The following is an 8,953-nucleotide window of genomic DNA, read 5'->3' as shown; positions in this document are numbered from 1 at the left end:
ATGTAGCTTTGATAGATGTTTGAATATGGTTTCCAGTAACAAAAATGTGTGTTATGATCGATTAAATGCGCTGATACGTCATTGTGCCTGCTAAACACATAAGGCTGAGTGGAGTGGTGGGCCGCTCCAAGATGGCCGCCCTAAATCTTGTCAACGACAATAGGCGAGAGCAGTCGATGAGGCGTCTATCCTTATATCATGTCTATGGTGTCATCCTCTTCTGTGTGCCCTTGCTATTGGTCCCTTCTACCTCAGCTACTGTGGTTTTTGCTTTTCTTTTATAGGACACTGTTTTAAAAGAATATTTTTAAATAGAATTTAATAAATTGCTTTGTCTCAGATGCCATACATACCTGCATATTTGAACCTGTGTGCCTTAAGAAGAAGGTCGTGTTCCCTGGAAGAAATTCCTAGGGTGGCATTGCTGAGCTGCTTATTTTTTGGGTCCAAAATTGAAGTTGCATAATATTTCTGAGTTCCATTTAGTGTTGCCACAATAATAATAACAAAACCCTTTATTGTTCTTAGTAATTATTACAGTTTTTTTCTCAGAGGGTACACACTTTTCTGTTTCTGTGTTTTGATATTGAAAGGACCACTGACTGGCTTATTACTGCTTCTAACTTCATGCTCTGACTGTAAAAATTGACACATTTCTCGTATTCATTTCCTGATTAGCACATATTTGTCTTACTTGATTGTTAAAAAAAAGAAGAAGCTTGTTTACAAAGTCCAAAAACATGCATGGTAGTTTAGTGGTAACTCTATATTTCCCTTAAGTGTGTGTGTGTGTGTGTGTGTGTTTCTTGACTTTTCCTGGGTGTACGCTGCCTTTCACCTGGTGAATGCTTCGATGGATAAGTTAATGGGTGGACTTCCTGTCAGATGTGTCTGTTAGGAAAGTACTGCACTAATATTTGGAGGGTCCTGAGTTCAAGACTGACGGCGGATTCAATTTTGTTTATTTTATTTTTTCACCAGTCAACGTCAGCTAAAAACAGGTCCACATTTAGACATCTAATAATTATCCCAGATGTCAGAAAAAGTTCACATTTTGAGATAGATATGTAAAATATTTGGCCTAGATCTGTGTCAACCATTCAGACATTGTTTAAAACCCCTTACCTGCTATGAGGACACCGGTGTCCTTGCCCCCTTAAAATTCATGTATCTAACAATAAGACCTAAAAATATCTTAAATTCATCAAAAAGATATAAATACGTTAATCACAGGTCTTAAATTTAGTTATTTACCTTTGTATATTTTATGTGGATTTCTGTTTTCTTTGAGAGGTTTGCATACATCTTCATTGCCTTTTGTGACTCGAGGCGGCTGCACCTATCAGTAACTCATAGCCTCTAAAGCTAGCTAGCTTTTTCTCGTAACGTAAATAACGTCTTTTATTTACCTCTTCACAGGACAAATAAATATTTAAATAAACAGGACCAGTAAATTACTAGTCTGCTAGTTAAGTAGACTTTTTCAGTTATTGTATGCTAAAAATAAATACAATTATATTCAGAATCTAATCTTTAAGACAAATAAATAAATAAAGATATCAACATTTATCTCATTACCTTAAACCAGTGGTTCTTAACCTGGGTTCGGTGAGTCGGTCTCAGGTGTTCGGCGGAGCCTCTGCCACGGAGGTAAAGACACACTGTGTAAAATCGGTTTGACGTCCCGCTTCCCCATCACTTGCTGCAGAGGATCACGTTACATTGCTTGGCCAATCAGAGCTGCGGAGGAGCACTGATTGAAGGAGCTCCACTCTCAGCGTGGATTTAATTACTTCAGCAAAACTCGCCGTTTTTACCAAATTTGGTGTACTTCTAAATCTGCTCCTTAGTCGCATCTTTTCGGGGTTGCTACTGCCTCTAGTGGTGTGGGGGTGGTAACACAACTAATATAATTACATTACTAAATCAGAATACCCCAAAGTCTTTATTATTTATTATACATTTTCCATTCTATTAAGAATGTAGAGCTAAATAAATGATCTAAACAAAACCTTAAAGTGGTTCCAGTTTCTCTCGATGGCCAACCTGTTGAAACTGTGGCAAATTTGGGTCGTTCCTGGACAGTCAGCTCAACTTTGCTGAAAACTGATTATATTTTGAAGAACTGTTCTGAGAGACTCTACCTTTTAAGAAGACTTGGTGATCTTGGGGTGATCCAATGTCTTGAATTTGGGGAAAAAAATTCATATTTTATCTATCACTACAGAAGGGTTCAGTCAATGGGCATATGAAACTGGTGGGTTCGGTACCTCAAAAAAGGTTAAGAACCACTGGCTTAAACGTTGTAGAACCCATTGAATATGTTCTTGATGCCAAGAAAAACGAATGTTTTCAGTATGTGCCTATACTGAAGTTTTTGCAGCAGATATTCAAAAAAGATGTAGTGGATGCTGGGATTGTTCTGGAGGAGGTTGAAGTGATGAACAACTTGGGCAATATATCTTTTGCGGTGGTGATATTGCTGGGTCTTACCTATGCACTAAACTTGAGCTACCCTCAGGAGCTCAAGTATACTTTTGAAGTTTTGCAGAAAATTGTTCTGGAATTGGATGGAAACAAACTATCCAACAAAGAACAAGTTCTCAAAACACAACTCTCCCGCTGAGAAACTTGTTACATGTTTTTCCAAAGACTGCAGTCGAAAACTACATTTAAATTGTTACAGTTCGCAAATTTGAGCGAATTTACTGACACTTTTTATGTTAAGAATTTGATCTAAGACTAGCACAAATTCTGGTGTACATGAGCATCGATTGACAGCATTAAGATCCTCCTATTGGGTCTGATTAGTTGATTTTGGCCTGGAGTGGTGCATTTCTGCAGACAAGTAGGACAACAGGGAGGAGGTGGAGGAGATCAATCTTTTCATAGATTATCCGTTTCATATTTACCGTGAGGACATAGTAACAGTTTTGATAAAAATGTAAAAAATAATTATACAAGTAGCATACTGCAGTTTAATAACCACAGACAACAAGGTGATATCCTGAGCAAAATGTGTCAGCACTTCACCAGACCTACATGTTTATGCTGCTTTTTCACAGTCAAAATCGTTCCAGAGGATCTTCAGTGTGCAGAGTTAAAGATTGATAAAAATGAAAAGATGGAAGAGTTTATGACAAGAGCCAACTTCTTTGAATTCACTTACCAGAAGTGGTACAGTGTGAAAACCTCCAAGAAGGACACATCTGTTGTATGTCGGTCTTTAAACCATTTTCTGCACAAAAACGTGATGTTTATTTTACTGGATAAATCAGAGCAGCATAACAACTGAAAGCTTTGTGTTTGTGACAGGGCGACTCTGGCAGTGGATGAGTGTTCAGGAACAGGCTGCATGGTGTCCAGGTCTTCACTGGAAACAGAATTTATGCACACGTTGCACCAGCTGGTTTCATGGACGTCTGTGCCTACAAGAAGTGGATAGATAACACAATTAATCCAATTATATAACCAAAGAAATCCTGGGTTTCTCTTTGTGTGAATTGTGGATAAATGCATATATTCCCAGCATCACAAAATTATAAAGTTCAAGTCAATCCCTAAATTTCAGTTTTCACTTGATTCATTTTCTGATTTACAGCTGAATTACTTTGGAATTAAAATTATTATGCACAAGCTAATCTGCGATACTATATTATTTCTCAATAAGTAAAGCTACTGTTTTTAATAATCAGAAATAATAACCACCATCACATGACTAGAAAATAAATGTCTTATCTGATCAGATTGTCTCTCCTTTGCTTATTTCTGGTTATCAGGTAAGAAAATAACAGATTTTAAATTATTGAACACATATTTAGTTTTAAAGGCTGTTAAAATCGTCATTAAATCATCCAAGCAGTTTAGAAAACAATGTTATAATTTGTAAACCACCTGGTAAATCATGATGGGTTTTGAGCAAAAATATTTCTAAGTAATAACTTGAATTTTGGAAACCTTCCAAGACATGAAAACCCTAAATGTTTCATTTCCAGAAATCAAACATTTTGGGTCTGGATGAAATTGATATTATAATATATCTTACAATAGTTAGTGTTAAGGAAGAATTTCTAAAATAGTTTAACTTTGGAAAAAAGTTTGCTCTCTCTCTTCCTTAGATCCCAGGTCCTCTCTGCAGGCCACGTGTAGCCACAAGGAAAACAACAATGCGTGTTGACATCACAGAATTACAGAGTTTAATCCAATATAAGACAATGCATAAACTTAAAAGTAAGACAATGCACAAACTTACACCAGAAACTGCAGAACAACGGAGACATACATTCATTTACCTAACATAAATGGAAAGAAAGACGTCCAAAGACATCTTTGGAGAATTGCAAGAGCAAATCTAATGTGTTACTTCTGTGTAGAAAGTTTTATCCTCTTGTATTTAATTTATTCAAATAAGGCGTACCTTTGCTCCTCCAACCAGGAGCTATCTCTGACCCTCTATCTGAAGCCTAAACCCCTGCCGTGTTTACAGCCCTTCACAGATGAGTGTGAAAAGCTACAACTTCCACTGTATTGTTTTCTCACAGACAAAAGGCAGTTCAAACGATCCTAGCAAACCATCTGCTGTAACTACAAGTAAAATAAAGGTCAATAGGCCAGAATAAGTCACTGATTTAAAACCACAATTTAGGCCATTTGAATCAAGACATGTTAAGTTTTAAAACTAGCTTATTTTAAATTTATTTTCTCAACATTAGACAATAAAGACTTTGTCTCTGCTAAAAAAAATAGAATATCGAATATAAGTTACATAGCTTAGCTCATATGTTACATAAACTCACAGTGAAACTGTTTACTGCAGTAATTTAACCCACGAGAACAATGAACTCATTTTTTCTTCCTAACGTCATAGTCATGTTTTCACCACAATATTCATTGATAGATAAATGTAACAGTTTCAAACTAAATAATTAGCTTTGAGGAAAAATATAGTTAAATATTTAACTCACTAACTAAATGTTTAATTTGGGGCAAAATGTTTAAATTGAGGATGAAAGTAAATATTTTTTTAGCAGGCTAAATATTTAGCTTGGAGCTAATTACTTATTTAGTAAGCTAAATATATTAAGCTTCTATGTAAATGGCTCCAAATTCAATATTTGCTAGCAAGCTAAATATTTAGGTACATGGGATGTACCACCGACAAATAACTGAAGTGGCTGATATCAGGAAATCCTACCAATGGCTGGAGAAAGCTGGACTCAAGGACAGCACAAAGGCCCTCATCCTGGCTGCACAGGAACAGGCCCTAAACACCAGAGCAATAGAGGCTCAGATCTACCCCACCAGACAAGACCCAAGGTGTAGGTTTTGCAAGGAGGCCCCTGAGACAGTCCAGCACAATCAATCAATCAATCAAATTTTATTTACATTTCAGCAGCAAGGCATTTCAAAGTGCTTTACATAATTAAAATAAAAACAGCATGTGACATTGAATAAACAGTGAGAAAGAGAAAGACATTTTAAAAACGATTAAAAAAGATAAAAACTTTAAAACCCGCACCCCTTTTAGGACTTCAGTTAAACGTTGTTTAACTGGGGCTCTAACCCTCTGGGACTTTAGTCAAAAACACCGTTTGACAAGGACTCCAACCTCTAGGTTTTTAGTTGAAACGCCGTCAACTGGGACTCTAAACCCCGTAGGACTTTAGTTAAACGTCATTTAACAAGGATTCTCACACCCCTAGATATAGATATGTTGAAGTGGGACGTTTTCCAAGGGGGCTTCACATAGACAGTGAAAAAAAAAAAAATCTGGTTAATTTCTTGCAATTCATGATTTAACAAGGCAAAAAAAAATATTTTCACACAAGGTCAGGTTGGTTCGAATTTAATTTCCCATATTTTCTCAATTTTATCTTTGTCTCACATTAATGTTGCATTACAAAAAGCAAACAGACAAAATCTCTAAGGGGGCTAATACTTTTCCACAACACTGTAACGGTGACGTAACAAATGTCTGCTGCAGCTTTTAACGGGTCGATTCAAACCTTTTGCAGTGACGCGTTTCCTGACCATAAATTTGTAGCAGATTTACGTCTGCACACCAGGTGTAACCTAAATACCTTCCATGGCGGCGCAGGGCGCCTGCGGACGCTGTGCTGAAGACACTTTCCATGATGCGGTCCCGCCTCGACACTTCTCTGCTGTAATCAGACCACCCATCAATTACTCAGTGTTTGACAAACACAAAGCTGCCTTTTCTAAACCTGCTCTCATAAAAAACAAAAAAAAGAAACAAAAGCAGGTGAACTAACAGTGAATCAGCTTGTGGATTATCAGTCCCGTCACCTACTTGGATCAGACAAACGATCTTTTTATACACCAGCCATGATTTATAGAATAGAAATTTGAGGAAACTTTGAGAAATATGATTCGCAGTCAACACTTTTTGCTCTCTTGTTTTAGAAGCAGTGCCTTTGGTCAAAATCTTTATCCCCAAAATTGATTTCTAAATAATTTACTTAAACCACAAAAGCAGGAAATCTTCTTTCATTGCTTCACAGGAAGTTTAAAATTAAAACAACCACCCCTGGCTGGTTCGTTGGATGAGATAACTTCTGTGACACGGCACTGGCTCACCGTCCAAACAGGCTGGTGGTTGCACATTTCACCTACCAATCCCTTAAAGTCTGACTCAAACAAAACACTGGAGCGGATGATTCCACTGTGAGACATCTTCAGGACAGCTGCTCCAACGCGTTCAGTCCTCTCTGCATGCTGCGCCCGTCACAGGATGCCTCTTGTTCTTCACCAAACCCAAACACATGAACACAGGATTCACTGAAAGGGCTGAGTGGATCGGTGCTTAAAATATCTGAATGCTATCTTACAAATACACTGTTTGAATATATTTAAGACTTTTTGTTCTTTATTTTATTTTTTTCCAAACAATTTCTCCACAATATTCTTCTAGAATATTCTTGTTCCACAGCAATACCAGATCAGATGCTCCTCACATCCTCCATCTGTGATGTGATCCAGCTAATGACATTTATTCTGCACCCACAATGCATTGCTCTGCAAAACCTACTGATGTCCTTTGTGGTGCTCTATGTGTATGGTTTATTTTGTACAGTTTTGACTTAATTACTGCTCTGACTGGGTTGATCGTTCAAATGGCCCTTTTTACAGTCTATATATTCCAGGCAGTGATTAATCAATTATTATTAATCAATTATTTCTAAAATCAATTATTTCAATTCTATAATTATTTCAATTATACTTTCTATGATCGATTAATCACAATTAATTCCATTAACCATTTCAGCCCTTCTGCGGAGTATGAGATGTTCTGACAAATTTGTCAAACACTTCCTGGATACTGAAGCACTTCCTGTTTCATGCACATTATAGTGGGCTATTTTCTTCAGTGAGGAATCTCTAGATTGGTGGGAAGTTGGACCCAGCCAAGGAGAGCGAAGGGAGGCAAGGTTGACAGATCCCTGCCGCCATCCTCCCGGAGCTGTAACCCCTCCAGAGGCTACAGATGCGGGCATGTCACAACAGAGGGGAGGATGAAAACGGGATAGGAGGGAGGGAAGAGATGATGATTCAAAATAAAGCAGAAAGTCCCCCCAACTCCCATTACATAAACGCTCCAAACTAACCTAGAGTGTCCGGTTAGGGCAGCCCGTCTGTGACACAGAGACCAAGTCAGCCAAAGTGTGCGTGAGCGTTTGTCAGCAGAATGTGTCGGTGGGAGCAGGATGACGAAAATGACGTCACATATCAGCAAAGGGCTACATTTGCAACATTTATCAGTGAAAAAACACAGAGGGGAGTTTAGATTAAGTGGGTTAAGAATAGGGTACGAGTTGGGGCGGTTCATCCGCACAGGGGGGAGATTCATCATGATACATGTGTGTCACTTTGGTAAACAGAAACTATGAAACGCTTGTTATTAGTCATTGAAAGCAGTTCATCCTGTTTTTGTTGGGTTTTTTATATTCAAAAGTTGCATTTTTTTTCTGTTAATCCCACTCAATTTTTGTTCTGATTTCTTCCTCTTGCAACCAAATGTACATGGCTGTAGTGAGGGAGAGGAGTTGTTTTATTTTTTTTCTATGTGATTATGTGATGCCCATTTACTATTTTATTTCTTGAAAACTTAAATCAAGTTTATTGTTTTTCCAGCAATTAAATCCCAAGTATATTAGCAACAACAAGAAGCTTACAGAAATAACAGCAGTAATGTAGTTTGGTGGGAGGTTGTCAGTTTGCACGCTGTAATGGCTGAACAGAAATGCTGCAATTTTCAGAAAATATTATCTGAAAAAGAAAATCATGCACAGTATAATTGTTGTTCCACTTCATATTAATGAAGTGTGTTGTGTTGGCCTGTCAACGTGAAATCTCAATAAACTACATTTTGTCCACAATGAAACATTAACAGCAGGTTAGTGTACTAGTCGAATGAGTAACTTTCAATCTGTGAAACCACCAGTAATGCTGAACAGCACAGGAACTCGGAGGTCTGTCAGGTGATGAGCTTTCCAGGTAAAAGGCAGGCGGGATTTGTTAATAAACACCAGATTAAATCTGGCACATCCACAAGTCTGTGTAAAACCAAAACAAGGCCCGACGCCGTCCTGCCGGCAGCCGGAAAAGAACGCAGGAGCAGGAAATGTTTCATAACAGATGAAAAAAAAATATTTAGATCATTTTATTTATTTGCTTATTCAATGTTCCTGTGCAGTGTTTTATTGCTTTTAATGAAAAAAGGAGGTAAAAATACAGGATGGGATGAAGTGTAGAAAAGAATTCAAGAAAATATCCTGGAAGTCTGTTTATACACCTGCTGAAAGAGAGAGAGAAAAAAAGAACAGAGAAACCACAGTGACAAACATCAACAATGTCACTGAAAAGTACATGGTACTAATTAATACAAGATGTACTCAGTGGAAACAACAGCCAAAGATAGTGTGTATCTGTAAAC

Source organism: Poecilia formosa, unplaced genomic scaffold, assembly GCF_000485575.1.
Source record: "Poecilia formosa unplaced genomic scaffold, Poecilia_formosa-5.1.2 Scaffold211, whole genome shotgun sequence".
NCBI lineage: Eukaryota > Metazoa > Chordata > Actinopteri > Cyprinodontiformes > Poeciliidae > Poecilia > Poecilia formosa.
Note: the sequence above shows the minus strand (reverse complement) of the source record.